At 41.9% G+C, this 13916-nt stretch overlaps 1 protein-coding gene across 1 annotated transcript in view; it reads right to left on the bottom strand.

Annotated features, from left to right (window-relative positions):
• pitpnc1a (phosphatidylinositol transfer protein cytoplasmic 1a) overlaps positions 1 to 13916 on the bottom strand; it is a 96170-nt gene that overhangs the window by 20493 nt on the left and 61761 nt on the right. The gene's annotated exons all lie outside the window — the stretch shown is intronic.

Here is a 13916-nt window from a genome sequence, read left to right as displayed (position 1 = left end):
AATAGTCAATGTATGGGATATCAGTGGCGTAGGAGGAGGTAGAGCGGTTTCTTGGGAATCAGAAGGTCTCCAGTTCGATCCCCGGCTGCTCCTGGCATCATCTCTGAGTGTCCTGGAGATAGCAATAAACACCTCAAACTAATTCAGATCAGAGCAGGCAGTTGCCTCTGCTGTCAGTGTGGGTGAATGAATGTACTGTTGTGCATAAATTGCAAAGCACTTTGGAAAAGGGAGGTATTCAGACCACTTACCAGTTACCATTCAGTATGATTACTTCCATGCCACTGAGCCATAAACCACTCAGAGTTGTGTCACCCACCTCATAAAACCCCAATTTCCAGTCTTTTACGTGACAATTCTAACAGAAAAGTTCTTTCATCATGGTATATTTTCATTTGAAGAGGGAAGATTTGAGGGAAGAGTCCTATGACTCAAAACTCATTCTTATTCAAAAAGGTTGTATTCTATTTGAAGGATACGATGAAGTAACGTCTGCTACAATCGTGCTTCACAGACCAAAGAAGATCGAGTCCAGACTGCTGGGCTGTTTTTTGTGAGTGTAGGCCTATACTTTTGGCTTCATATACTTTTGGCTTCATAGGTCACCTCAAATTTTAAAATACAACGTTTTCAAAGGCTTGGTTTTTCAAAGTACTGAGTTTTCAAAGTCCTAATTTCTTTGAACTAAGCATAGTGTATACATTTTCAGTCCATAGGTATGCCTCACAGCACATTCATCTTACACACTCCCGTGACGCTTGCCCTGAAATGTGGCTTCATTGATTGAATTAAGGCTGCACTTCTGATGGGTGCTGTGAGAGCTGAAGCATTATTAGACATAAGCATTTGCATTAGGCAGACTCACTAATGGACATTTGATTATAGTGCATCTTATTATTCTACCATTCTGTCCAGTGTCCATGTTATGCCAGAAAAACGTTTGGCGAAAGTTTAAGTAGCAGATCTGCTCTGTGTCACAAGACTAGAGAAGAGATTTGGTGTAGAAGGAGAAAAACAAGCCCAAATTGATTAAATCAATTAATTACCAGCTGCATTATTATTATCTGCGGGGGTCCGCTATAACTGCTTCTGTGTCATGCAGTTTCAGCGCAGTAGTTTAGGTAGGCACCAAAATTCTCTAAGGCGGAACTATTGTGTTCTAAGTTGTTCATTTCCGCCCGGAACATATTTGCGGTGCGCACATAGCCCAGTATAGCCCAATCAGTAACCAGCATCCCTGGCAACGTCAGTACAATATATCATAATATATCAGTTTGTTTTTGGAAGCGGTGATGCCAGTGGTGAGCGCACCTCATGCTCTGACCACTGGCTCACCTCATGCGCTCTGCTTGCGCACAAGTAGGCCATACATGGCCTACTTGTGTGCAAGGCGCAAGTTGGCAGCTCGACAGAGTGCATTTCTTTAGTACTGTAACTGGCATGTACATCACAGTAATGCTTGTTGAAGGTAAAACTGATGCTCTGTAATGTGACCTCAAAGAATGGCTGACTGGCTGCAAAAATAAGGACTTTTATCCTACTGTCTCACTGTGGTGCAGCTATACAAGCTCATAACAGAATAATAATAACAGACCTTGTGAGCAGGGAGAAGGACATGCTTGCACGCACGGGTCGCGCGCACACATGCACGGCACACTCGCACAGACTGGACTTTTGGAAGATTAGCCGAAAGGCTAAAAGAAATAATAATAAAGAAATCAAATCAAACACGGCCAATTATTATTTTCGTTCATATAGACGCTGGGTAATCGCTCTGTAGTCTCCATACAATTATATGGACTGAACTGTGTGTGCAACACAATGTGTGCAAGGTATAAACTAGGACGAATGCTAATGAGCCATAGTAATTACATCACCTCTGTTAGGCCCAGGACAACACGGCAGCCAAAGCGTAAAAGGATCCCTGGCTAATTAGACAAATATTCCTTAAGTTAATACATTATTATTGCCCTCTATAACTAATATAAAAAAATAAAAACAACTTAAATATTGTATTTATTTTATAAATAGATAATTCTTCACTTTCCTTTGTGTCAAGAGAAGAGAGGAGGGAAGGAGGGACGGAGGGAAGGAGGGACAGGCTCCAAGAGGGGAATTAGAAAGAGGAGGAGTGAAGATTCTGTACATCTGTTCCTAGAACAACTGAGGAGGCAGTCAGAGAGAGCATAAGGGAGATAGGAAAGTGGGACATCAGGATAATCTATCTATCTATCTATCTATCTATCTATCTATCTATCTATCTATCTATCTATCTATCTATCTATCTATCTATCTATCTATCTATCTATCTATCTATCTATCTATCTATCTATCTATCATCATCAATGAGCTGTAGTAGTCACCTTCTAAAAATATCGAGGACGCGCATGCATTATCTCAGTCTGATATAAAGGCCATTGTCCATTCAGATCAGTTGAAGGACCCAATGATAATTTGATCCATCCATGGGAAAACTGACCTTTTCATGCGAAACAGAACAAAGGAGACTGGAGATTGCATTGGCTTGTACAGGCTCTGATGTTCCGTCAGTCTCCATTGTACTATCAATAAAGGCAGAAAAGCCCCAAAATTAATAACTTACAGAGTGCAGTACGAATTGCTCTGTTTTGTCATCTGACTGACACGCAGCATGATCAAACATTCATCGGTTTGACTCTAAGGAAGACGCAAGTTGAAACATGAGTCACCCCTGCAAAATACTAAACACGTGCAGTCGTGCTCCAGTATATTTTATTTGGGTAGTCTCTCCTGAAGAGCCCAGATATTAATCACTCTGATTCATCTGTGTTGATTGCGTGAGGAAAAATTATGCCAGAACTTGCCTCCTGTTTATTCCATTTGTCCTAATGACAGTGTGTTGGGCCCATCCGTCAGTGGTCCATTTGTCCTAATGACAGTGTGTTGGGCCCATCCGTCAGTGGTCCATTTGTCCTAATGACAGTGTGTTGGGCCCATCCGTCAGTGGTCCATTTGTCCTAATGACAGTGTGTTGGGTCCACCCGTCAGTGGTCCATTTGTCCTAATGACAGTGTGTTGGGTCCATCCGTCAGTGGTCCATTTGTCCTAATGACAGTGTGTTGGGCCCATCCGTCAGTGGTCCATTTGTCCTAATGACAGTGTGTTGGGTCCATCCGTCAGTGGTCCATTTGTCCTAATGACAGTGTGTTGGGCCCATCCGTCAGTGGTCCATTTGTCCTAATGACAGTGTGTTGGGTCCATCCGTCAGTGGTCCATTTGTCCTAATGACAGTGTGTTGGGCCCATCCGTCAGTGGTCCATTTGTCCTAATGACAGTGTGTTGGGCCCATCCGTCAGTGGTCCATTTGTCCTAATGACAGTGTGTTGGGCCCACCCGTCAGTGGTCCATTTGTCCTAATGACAGTGTGTTGGGCCCATCCGTCAGTGGTCCATTTGTCCTAATGACAGTGTGTTGGGTCCACCCGTCAGTGGTCCATTTGTCCTAATGACAGTGTGTTGGGCCCATCCGTCAGTGCCACTGTCATACTGTGCAATGACATCTCTTAGAATCTGTCTCAGGAGAGACGGATTAGAGATGCAAATCTTTGTAATCACTAAACCAATATATACTCAAACATAGCTGATCTAAGTTTGTAGCTATTTTTGCTCTTTTTGTGGGAAAAGAACTAAAAGGATATATAGGCTATCTATCTATCTATCTATCTATCTATCTATCTATCTATCTATCTATCTATCTATCTATCTATCTATCTATCTATCTATCTATCTATCTATCTATCTATCTATCTATCTATCTATCTATCTATCTATCTATCTATCTATCTATCTATCTATCTATCTATCTATCCCCACAGGAATCTGCAGAGAAAAAGTGTTGATTCCACGGAACTTAATACCGCCCCCATCTGTCAGAGTCAGGTTACCTCCATTATGCTTCTTTTGCATGCCTGACTAACCGCTTTTCAGACAGTCCCGCAGGCACACTGTCGTGCACAGACGTGTGTGTGTGTGTGTAAAAAAGATATGTGTGTAAAAGATTATATGAGTAAACAACTTCAGCACTGCTGAACCATAACAATCAATAGGGTGGCCTATAAACTCCCCTGACATTCATCTGTGGTCGATAGGACCAAAGCACTGTCATCAAGAGACTCTAGAGAGAGAAATACTATTACAGATAAAAGTCTTGTACTGAAAAGTTTACTTGAGTAAAAGATCAAACTTATATTGGCATTAAAATAATAAGTACATTTTTGTACTCAAAACAAAATTATGCTTAGAGTAGCAAAGTAAAGTTACTTATTATGAATGGCCCATTTCACACATGTTTTTTTTATGGCAGATTTGAATATGCAAAGTGATTGGACTTAAGTGGTTAATGTATGTTTGTATGTATGTATTAATCTGTATAGTAAGTAGTAACTAAAGTTTTCAAATAATTTCAGTGTACAAGTACAATATTTGCTCTGAGGGTTAGGGTACTCTATTCCTTTTTTAGTCTTGGTAGTCCGGCAGCGGCGGGTGTGGAGTGGGAAATTTGGTATATTTTTATTGGCCTAAAATAGTCTATACATACATTCATGAATCCACTTGCTGACCAGCTGTCAAGCTGTCAGCATTGAGCAATTTGTTTTATACCATACCTGTATAAGGTAACAATGTAAAAAATGACAAAATGTCATCATGCTTGAGAAGTAGCATGAGACATGTCAAACTATAGGGGGTTTTCATGATTCTGAATCTATTCCAAGCATTTGTTTTGCACAAAAAACACTCCTTGCCCACATGTGCCCAAAATGTGCTGATCTCATCACATTTGTGATGACGGCTATGGCCGCTTTTAGCCCAAGGAGTGTTTTTTGTGCAAAACTAATGCTTGGAATGGATTCAGAATCATGACCTGTCACATGTTACATAAAGCATAATGAAAATCTAGAATTCTAGATCGGTGCCCGGCTGTAGGCCTTTTGTGGTGGTTCTGGACAACCATGACCGACTCGACACTAGGCAATGCACTCCCTGTGGGGGTGTAGAACGTGTGTGTCAAATTTGAAGTCGGTGGGGCAAACGGTTCTCGAGTTACGTGCATTACAGACGTACACACGTAGTGCATTTATAGATAGATAGATGTTAATGGTAAGGTCAGCAATGTAAACGCATGTTTTCTCATGCCATTGTTTTTGAAAACAACTGCGCCCAACGTGGGGCTCGAACCCACGACCCTGAGATTAAGAGTCTCATGCTCTACCGACTGAGCTAGCCGGGCACGCAGCATGTGTGGATTACCGCCCAAAACCTACCCTTCCCCCAACTTCCATGTGGGGGAGAGGGGCTAGAATGGTGTGGGATGTTTGCACACATTTTAGAAAGCTACGGATCACTGTAAAATCCTCTGAGTTAATTTAAAGCTAGTTTTTGGGGCTTGTTAAGTATATTGCTTATTTGGGCTTGATTCCTAATGTTGTTTAAACCAGTCGTTTTCAAACATTTTCATGACAAGGACCCCCCAAATAAATAAGTATTTGTCCATGGAACCCCCATCTGCAAATATTTTGTGTCAGGGACGCGCTTTAACACGTTTGTGTATTAGTGTTATAAATTCAAAATCTATGCATAGGCCTATAGGTTTAAAGTGCTCATGCGGCATATAGTCAGTTCTTTTGGGCTTGTTTTCATAAACCTGATTGCTTATTTATCTCGCAAAATCTGGCAACACTGGTAGTAATGCCTAAAACAGCAAGCTCATAAGCGCCTCGCCGCCTCCCCTTGCCAAGCTGGCATAGAGACACACAGGGACTACAAATTTCACACCCCCAAATGAGACAGTGGCCCCACTTCTAGTGTACTGCAGGCCAGCCCATAGAAGTCCATTGAAATTCAACTGTAGCCTATACTTTTAAAATGTAACGAAATGAACTGAAGACTTGATTTGAATAAAAATATGTTTCCAACTGTATGAAGTGTCTTTGTCAACATATATTGTTCAATAGAGGATGTATTTCACATATAATTTACCACTTGAATGAGTTACCCATAATGTTAACGGAGCAGAGGGGAGACGGCAGTCGCTTTTAAGGGACGTCACTGCCTTTACGAGGCTACAAGCGCCGACTTTGAAAAGTGGAATTCTCAATAATACATCCCAATCCCGACTGACTTTGTTCATGTCTATATTTTGAACATGTCACAGGCTTACTAATGTGTTCTACCTACCTCGGAGCTCCGACGGTGTGTTTTACCGTTGTCAGCTTGTTGTATAAATTAACTTGGCTGAATAGTTGGGAAAATAACCCAGCTAAAGGGAGGAGTAGCATATCCTGACATTTTCAACTACCTAGTGAATTCTCCAGATGAGTATTAATAATTAGTCTTGTAAGATGCTGTTTGGATAATTTTCCACAAATACATAGTCTATAAAACAAAACACAACAAATATATCTGGGTATTGAAAATCTCCAGGGATGCGACCATGACATATATACTGTGCGACCACTTTAACTTGAGATTTACAGTGCTAGCACTTTTTAATCTCTAATGGTGATGGAGTATATAGTAGTATATAGTAGGCCTACATTGTGGGTTGTATATTGAGATGGCAGGTATGTGACATTGAAAAGGACAAATCAAACATATGGGACACTTTATTAGAACACAAAAAAATCGTTAAAGCCTCAGTAATGGACCAGTGAAATGAGGGTATTTTAATGATGCCTCTCATAGGGATTGCATTGACAGCTGCAGTACAAGTGGGGCCGCTGTTTCATTTGGGGGCGTGGAATTTGTAGCCCCCGTGTGTCTCTATTCAGTCTTGGAAGTTAGAAGGACATTTCTGGATTTTAAATGAAGGTAGGACATGAGACTGGATTGCAGCTTTAGCTACAAGAGTGTACACATTTAGTGAGACATCATTGCTGACAGGATTGCATGTTATGATACAAAGAAAATTGCACACGCTCACACTGCACACACACGGATGCACGCAAGCAGGCAGTGGGCACACACACAAGCTCTTTCACACCGTAACATCTGGAAGGTGCAGCTGGGAGGTGTACAGCAATTAGTTGTCTAGCTACTGTAGCTTCATCAGTGTCACAGTAAATTAATATAGGTCTGACACGTGCAGAATGCAAATTAAGAAGTGAGTAAACAAACGGAGTGGAGTGGACTTTTGCCTAATGGAACAATAATTCGTTCTTGCTAACAGCGGTCACAGTCACTGACATTGGCGTAACGCCGTCCCACACATCAGTGAAGGCACAATTATCTTAAAGGGATTGTGACATTCAAAAAAAGGTTTTGGAATTGTTCTTGTTTTTTTTAGGTTTTCTAATCTCAATTGCACCCAAAAAACATGAACTTTTAACATTCAGTAGATTTTCTGTGATCTGGGGTTTTCTGGCTCAAACAGGTGCTCTGATTTGCCGGCAGTAAGTGACATCACTTACTGCAAATCCCATATATGTCAATGGGATTTGCCAGCAGATGTCACTGTTTCACTGTGTTGCCTGTTTTCATTGTAGCTCAAAAGGCCCAAAAAACCCCAAAGAAAACTTCAGACCACAGAAAATCCACTGAATGTTTAAAGTTCAGGTTTTTTGGGTGTAATTGAGATCATAAAACCTAAAAGAAAAAGAAATGAAAATGAATGTCATAAAACCTTTAAAGAGCAACATTATAGTTCCCTACAGCCAAAGCCTGCAACCCCCTCTAGTGCAGCAGATTAGTGACACAATTGTTCACTTTGTGATACAAGCATCACATTTACCATGAATAATGCCTAGGACCTACGTTTTCAGAAAAGCCCGTTAGCCACCTAAAAATCCATGACCGCAGCCATTTTTCAAATGTAAAATAAGGTTTTTCATGAGTTTTCTGTCGTAATCAGAAATGAAGTTTCAACCATGTAGAGTATAGTCTAAGGCAGAGGTCTGCAAACTTTTTGAAACAAAGTGCCATATGTTTTTAGTTTTTAGTTTTCAGTGTGTCACTTTAATGACACCACAACATGTTTTGATTGTCCACGAATATAACCTTTTCCATTTTTAAATATTCTTTCACATTGTTATAATGATCATTAGACTCAGAGCATAGGCCTCCTATCTCCCTCCCCAGTCAGAGTTCAGAGTTTTAATGAATGTAGAATGATGTGCAGGATGTAATTTACATACAAATATGAGTGAATTCATTTATTTGACTACATTTTTTTAATTGTTTATTTACCGGTAATTGGCACCAGTGCCAAAGGTTGCCTACCTCTGGTCTAAGGTCTAGAAATGATCGGCAATTGAGTAACCTGTGAACAAAGATCACACTTCTTGAGACAGCTTTGACTTTCTTCCTACAAATGCTGCGTTTTTCACTTTAGTTTACTGCGTTTTTCCGACGTTTTTTCAAGAAAGAAAAAAAGTGTTGCTCAAGAACATTTCAAAGCCATGTTAGGAGGAGGAGCTAGAATCTAACCAAGAACCTGCCACTTCCCTGCCACATACCTGCTGAACGTCCTGAGTCACCAACACCCCCTTAAAAACCAATGGATATACTGTAGACAATGCAATTCCTCCCCCTCCATACCAGCCACCATCAACATAGTGGGAGACACCTTTAAGGCTAAACAAACGAGATGGAAGAGCATGTATGCAGCATTGGTTCACATGACCCCAACCAACATCATGCAGTAAACAAAAAGCCTGCAACATCCCTGTGTGAATGTGTGTGTTGGAGTGTCTGTGTGGTTCAGCGGGGACAGTGAAAGACAGGCTAATGGACAGTGCGAGTTATGAGAGTGCTTCACAACACAGTTGTAGATCTTACAAATATTATAGCTGATGGATGGGTGGAATATGGACTGGATCTGTTATGGACCATATAACTGGATGCTACTGGGTATTTTACAGCATCATGTCAATAATAAACCCAGAAGCACTCGCAGACAGCGACGTAGAGTCTGTGGGGGCCACGGGGCCATGGCCCCCATGAAGAATCCTAGGGCCCCTTTCGGCCCCCATGAAGATTTTCGTGGACATTTTACATTTACATTACATATTTTCTGGGAATTCCGAACATTTTGGACCTCTCCGCCGGCAATCTGAGAATCCCATCGTCAAATATTCGGGAAAACAGCGCCTCCCCTGTTGTTCCTCAGGCAACGGTCTGTCTTGAGAGACACCGGCCGTCCAAGAGGTGTTAAAAAGTGCTAATCGGGTTTCTTTTGTAGTTGTTCTTGAGGCGTGACATAAAGGGCGCGTTCGGAAATACCACACCGGAGCACACTCGCCTATTAGTTTGCATTGCACAGTGGGCTCAGTGCGCTATTTCCGAACGCGCCCAATTAACACTGATCAAGAATTCACCAAAGAGACCTATTAAACCACAGACTAGTGAGACTACACACTGACTCGAGAAAAGACCCATATCGTCCAAAATAGGCTGATCAGTCGCTGTCTGTGTATAGGCTAATTCATTGGTAAAAGTATGCTAAAGAACTCATTTTTAGACCATTTGGGAAATAAATAAATAAATAAATCCGCGGCGGCGGCCTCGCTTCGCTCGGCCGCGACAGTCCCCCCCAACGCAATTCTGTAGCCTACCCATTACCCAAAGGTAAAACGCACCCGCCGCCATATATGATCTCTCTCTCGCTCTCTCGCTCTCTCCGTATCTCTCTATATCTCCCTCTCTCTCTCTCTCTCATAATAATAATAATATAGTCCTGAAAGTCCTCACCTTGGCTTGGACATTGGCCTATAGAAGCTGCTTTAAAAGTACCAGCGAAAACAACTTATTTTTTTCCGCGCTGCGGCGGGGGGGGGGGGGGGGGGGGGACGGGCCCCCTTGAGGATTGATCAAACTCTTCGGCTCTGCTCGCAGATGTGAGCTTTAAACGTTTGTGTATAGACTCACATTTGAGTATAACACTGTGAACACACACACACACACACACACACACACACACACACACACACACACACACACACACACACACACACACACACACACACACACACACACACACACACTATCCTGTGATGCTACTGGCTCAGATACAGGCCCATGGCTTTGCTTAGTACTGTACATCTTCATTTACTGATGTACACATATCACACACAGACACACACACACACACATCACACACACGTGCACACACACGCCCACACAATACGGCATACCCTTTTACCATTTCTGCACGTAGCAATCAAGTGGCCTGTCCAGATAAGATTACCCTCTACTGTCTGGGAGTTACTAGTGTCTGAGACTGTGTGTGTGTGTGTGTGTGTGTGTGTGTGTGTCTGTGTGTGCGTGCGTGTGAAATAAGGACTGGCTCGACAGTCGTCCTAAATACTTTTACTTTGAACCTCTAACTAAGCTGGGATGACCAGGTTTTATTTAGTCCTTTTGGGAAGAAGATATATGAACGCAAATACTCATAGTCATCAACCACGCTGACTCAGTGACTAACTTACACTTACAGCTGAGTTTGAAGAGAACACAACGTTTTGGTCGACCTGACCCCATCAGGTATCTCTCAGGTATCAAGACAGGCTATACCTGATGAAGTCACTATGACCGAAACATCTTCTTCTCTTCAATAAACTGTTGTTTTTCCTCTCCCTTGCAATTCACATAGAGTGGAGGCAAGTTGGCAACGTCAGACTGAAGCAGTCCAGGTGAAAAGGTGAAAAAAGGCAATCTTGGTAACATGATTAATGTGTGAATTAAAATTCAATTCAGAATCAGTTAGCCTATAAGTGGAATAATTCCAGTTCAAATCTCATCAAAGGACCTTTCTTGCATTAGCACTCAGCTTGAAATTGTCATTCTTTTTAATTAAATCAATTCTTCATTAAATAATTATTCAATCTGAGAGTGCTCCCATATTCAGCTGTTATTCGAGATGGGCTTGCTGAAGAGGGAGTCCTCAGTGATTACTAGTTCATCCCAATAAGTTATGTAACTGGCTTGTGATAGGCTATGGCATAACCCATCACAAGATTTATAGATAGAATACTTTATTGGCACTTGGCAGTTTAAGAAAATTACAAAAAGTGACATCATTGTTGTTTCCATTGTGGTCCACCTTGAAACATAAAACTATACACAAACATACTGTACAAACAAAACAACCATGAAACAAATAAAAAATAATCCTTATCCAGCATGGGAGCATGGGAGATGGGCTATCCAGGGTTGGAAACTAGCTATGACCAGTTAGTGTGAGATGGAGCCATGATTTAACAGGATCAATGCCGGACATTTACGGTGGTCTAATAGCCTAGACTGAAGTATAGAGTTACATTTGAAAAGCCACTGCACCAACCGATGAATTGCTTGTCATGAAAATCCACTTTAAAACGGTGTAATCACTTGTTGTAGTGTTGAAAAATATTCCATAGCGGCGATCACAACAACACCCCGTAAACGTCTCATATCGCATTCTGTCCGGTGGATTGCCCGTATGACTTCAAACTGATTAAAAACATTTCGGGTAATGGCGCCCCTAAACTGAACCTGCTTCTAAATGTATTGATTTCTATATTAAGCCAAACAAGGAATAACTTCAGTGTAAACGTGCAGGAAAGGATGTCCAGGACGAGGAATATCACATTAACTTCTTTACTTGTCAGAATGGCAGTAGTTGTTACAGGATTTTAGTGCGCTCTAGCTTCGGTGCAGAGGAACGTAGGTCCACACCAAAGCCAGCGAGCGTCACAATCACAAAGAAGAACAAGTTCTAACTTCTAAACAAGTTGTCTGGTCTGACCAATTGTCAATCTCATTTCCTGGTCACCATGGATGTGGAGTCTGTACTGTATATGAACATAGATCGCAATGATGGATTACATGCTTTAACACATTTTCTTTCTGACAGACCTACAGATGCCTCGCCTCCTACTGACTTTATTATTTCGTTGACAGATTGGATTATTCCCAACAATGTGTTCATGTTTACGGATGAGATTTACAGACAACTTATTGGTGTTCCTATGGGTTCATGTTTTTCACTTTGCCTTTATTTGGGCCATTGACGTGCCACCTAGTGGCGATGCCATCGTGGCCGGTGGCCTAAGTTGGCTGTAAGGCTCTGAGTTTTAACAGCACATAGGCCTACTACTCTGTTGTAACGGATGAGATTCTATAAAGTCCTCAACAGCACCACAATTTTTATAAAAGGCCTGTATATGCTAGCTACAAGCCAGTTAATACATTATTTGACAAATTTGTTATAGTATAATTTTATTCAACTTAATCATTCCTGGGAGTCAATATGAAACTCAATTCAATAGCAACATCTATTGTATCCAATTCTGCAGTCATTGTTGTTTCAAACGGTCTCATGCTGTCGGTATTTAATGAGATGCTGATTGACTTCCAACTGTGAAAACAAACTGGACGACAGCAACACAGACCATCACAACAGAATTATTTAACGGGCGGACGAGACTAGTGATTCAGGGGCTTGAACCAGACAATGTTGCATGTATCTCCTTTTTTTCCACCTGGCAGCCACAGAAACATTGAAATATCACACCACAACAGTAAGTATCCTTGAAACCCTGGGTTAAATGTATCTTGTCAGGGCATTGAGCTGTGGCCCAGGCAAACATATTGGAAAAGTGTTGTCTAGCTGAGTCCAACAGACACAAAACCGCGCCTTGACATGGATGGTGTTATTCTTTCCCATGATGATTCCTCTTCATCAGGCTAACTCAGGTGTGAATGTGTGTGTGTGTGTGTGTGTGCATACCTCTTGTAGTGCCTAAAGTCCTATACTTAATGTCACTACTGGTTGTCGACGGCCAGGGGGAAGCTCTTACATGTGCCAGTACAAACTGATCTCCAAAACATGTCTGTTGAGTTTAACTTTGCTTTATTTTCCTATATAACATACAGATACAATAATCAGAAAGAAACACTAACGAACACAGGCGACCAGCCCTCCTGAACACAGTTTAAAACTGTTAGCCTCTGCCGTCTGCCACTGGCAACACCTGTACCTGATCAGGAGCCTGGTTAAGTACCTGGGCTGGCCCAGACACTGACCAAGCTGCAGTGACACTGTCAATCAGCAAAACATTAGGTCATAATGGCTCTTACACCTCTCATGCACATAAACACATACGTACACGGCGCACATGCATGCATTAACACGCACATACAGTACACAGTTGGATGGATGTTTTCCTGTGACTATGGTGTTGCGGCCATAACAAGATAATGAGGACATATAGGATCCAGAAGAGAACATGTCAGGAGAAGAGATGGACTATTGAAAGTGTGTGTGTGTGTGTGTGTGTGTGTGTGTGTGTGTGTGTGTGTGTTTCTCAAGTGATTCACCAAGTGATTTTTAGCAACAAGCAGTGACATTCGTTGCACTTGTGTTGCCCACTATGGATGAAAGTGCTCTCAATGCGGGATTATAATTTTGGGCAGATCGGATCAGTTCAGATTTTGGGGCATTTGCAAAATGTCAATAGTTGACAATCGTAATGGAATGATAAAAATCACACCTGTGTGAAGTGAGGGGCCGTTGTGAGTTAGAGGTCTGCTATTCTCGGCCATTCTCTGCAAGCGCGACACCTTCGCGGGACCGTCGAGTTGGCGCATAGAATTAGGATTGATGGGCTGCAGCTGCAAAAGCACGAGCAGCTCTGGTATACCGTGATCATAGAGCACTCCCTCCGGTCTTATGACAGTGACTGTAGCTGTACAACAGAACAACTGCTTTGAATTGCTATTATCACAATACAAATCCTAAGTATTCTTCCTCCACACTGGAAGAAAAACAGCATCTGAAAGTACTGTATGATGGTGTATTTGTACATGTGAGTGCTGTGACCACTTTTCCATTGCAAATATGAGCGGTGGGGTTCATGTGGTTGCGGGCCGGCCTGCGCACGCATACTGGTGCTTATCAGTGTG

The sequence above is a fragment of the Protomyctophum parallelum genome (genome assembly GCF_964188405.1).
Source record: "Protomyctophum parallelum genome assembly, chromosome: 5".
NCBI classification, from domain to species: domain Eukaryota; kingdom Metazoa; phylum Chordata; class Actinopteri; order Myctophiformes; family Myctophidae; genus Protomyctophum; species Protomyctophum parallelum.
Note: the sequence above shows the minus strand (reverse complement) of the source record. Positions and strands in the feature narration are given on the sequence as shown.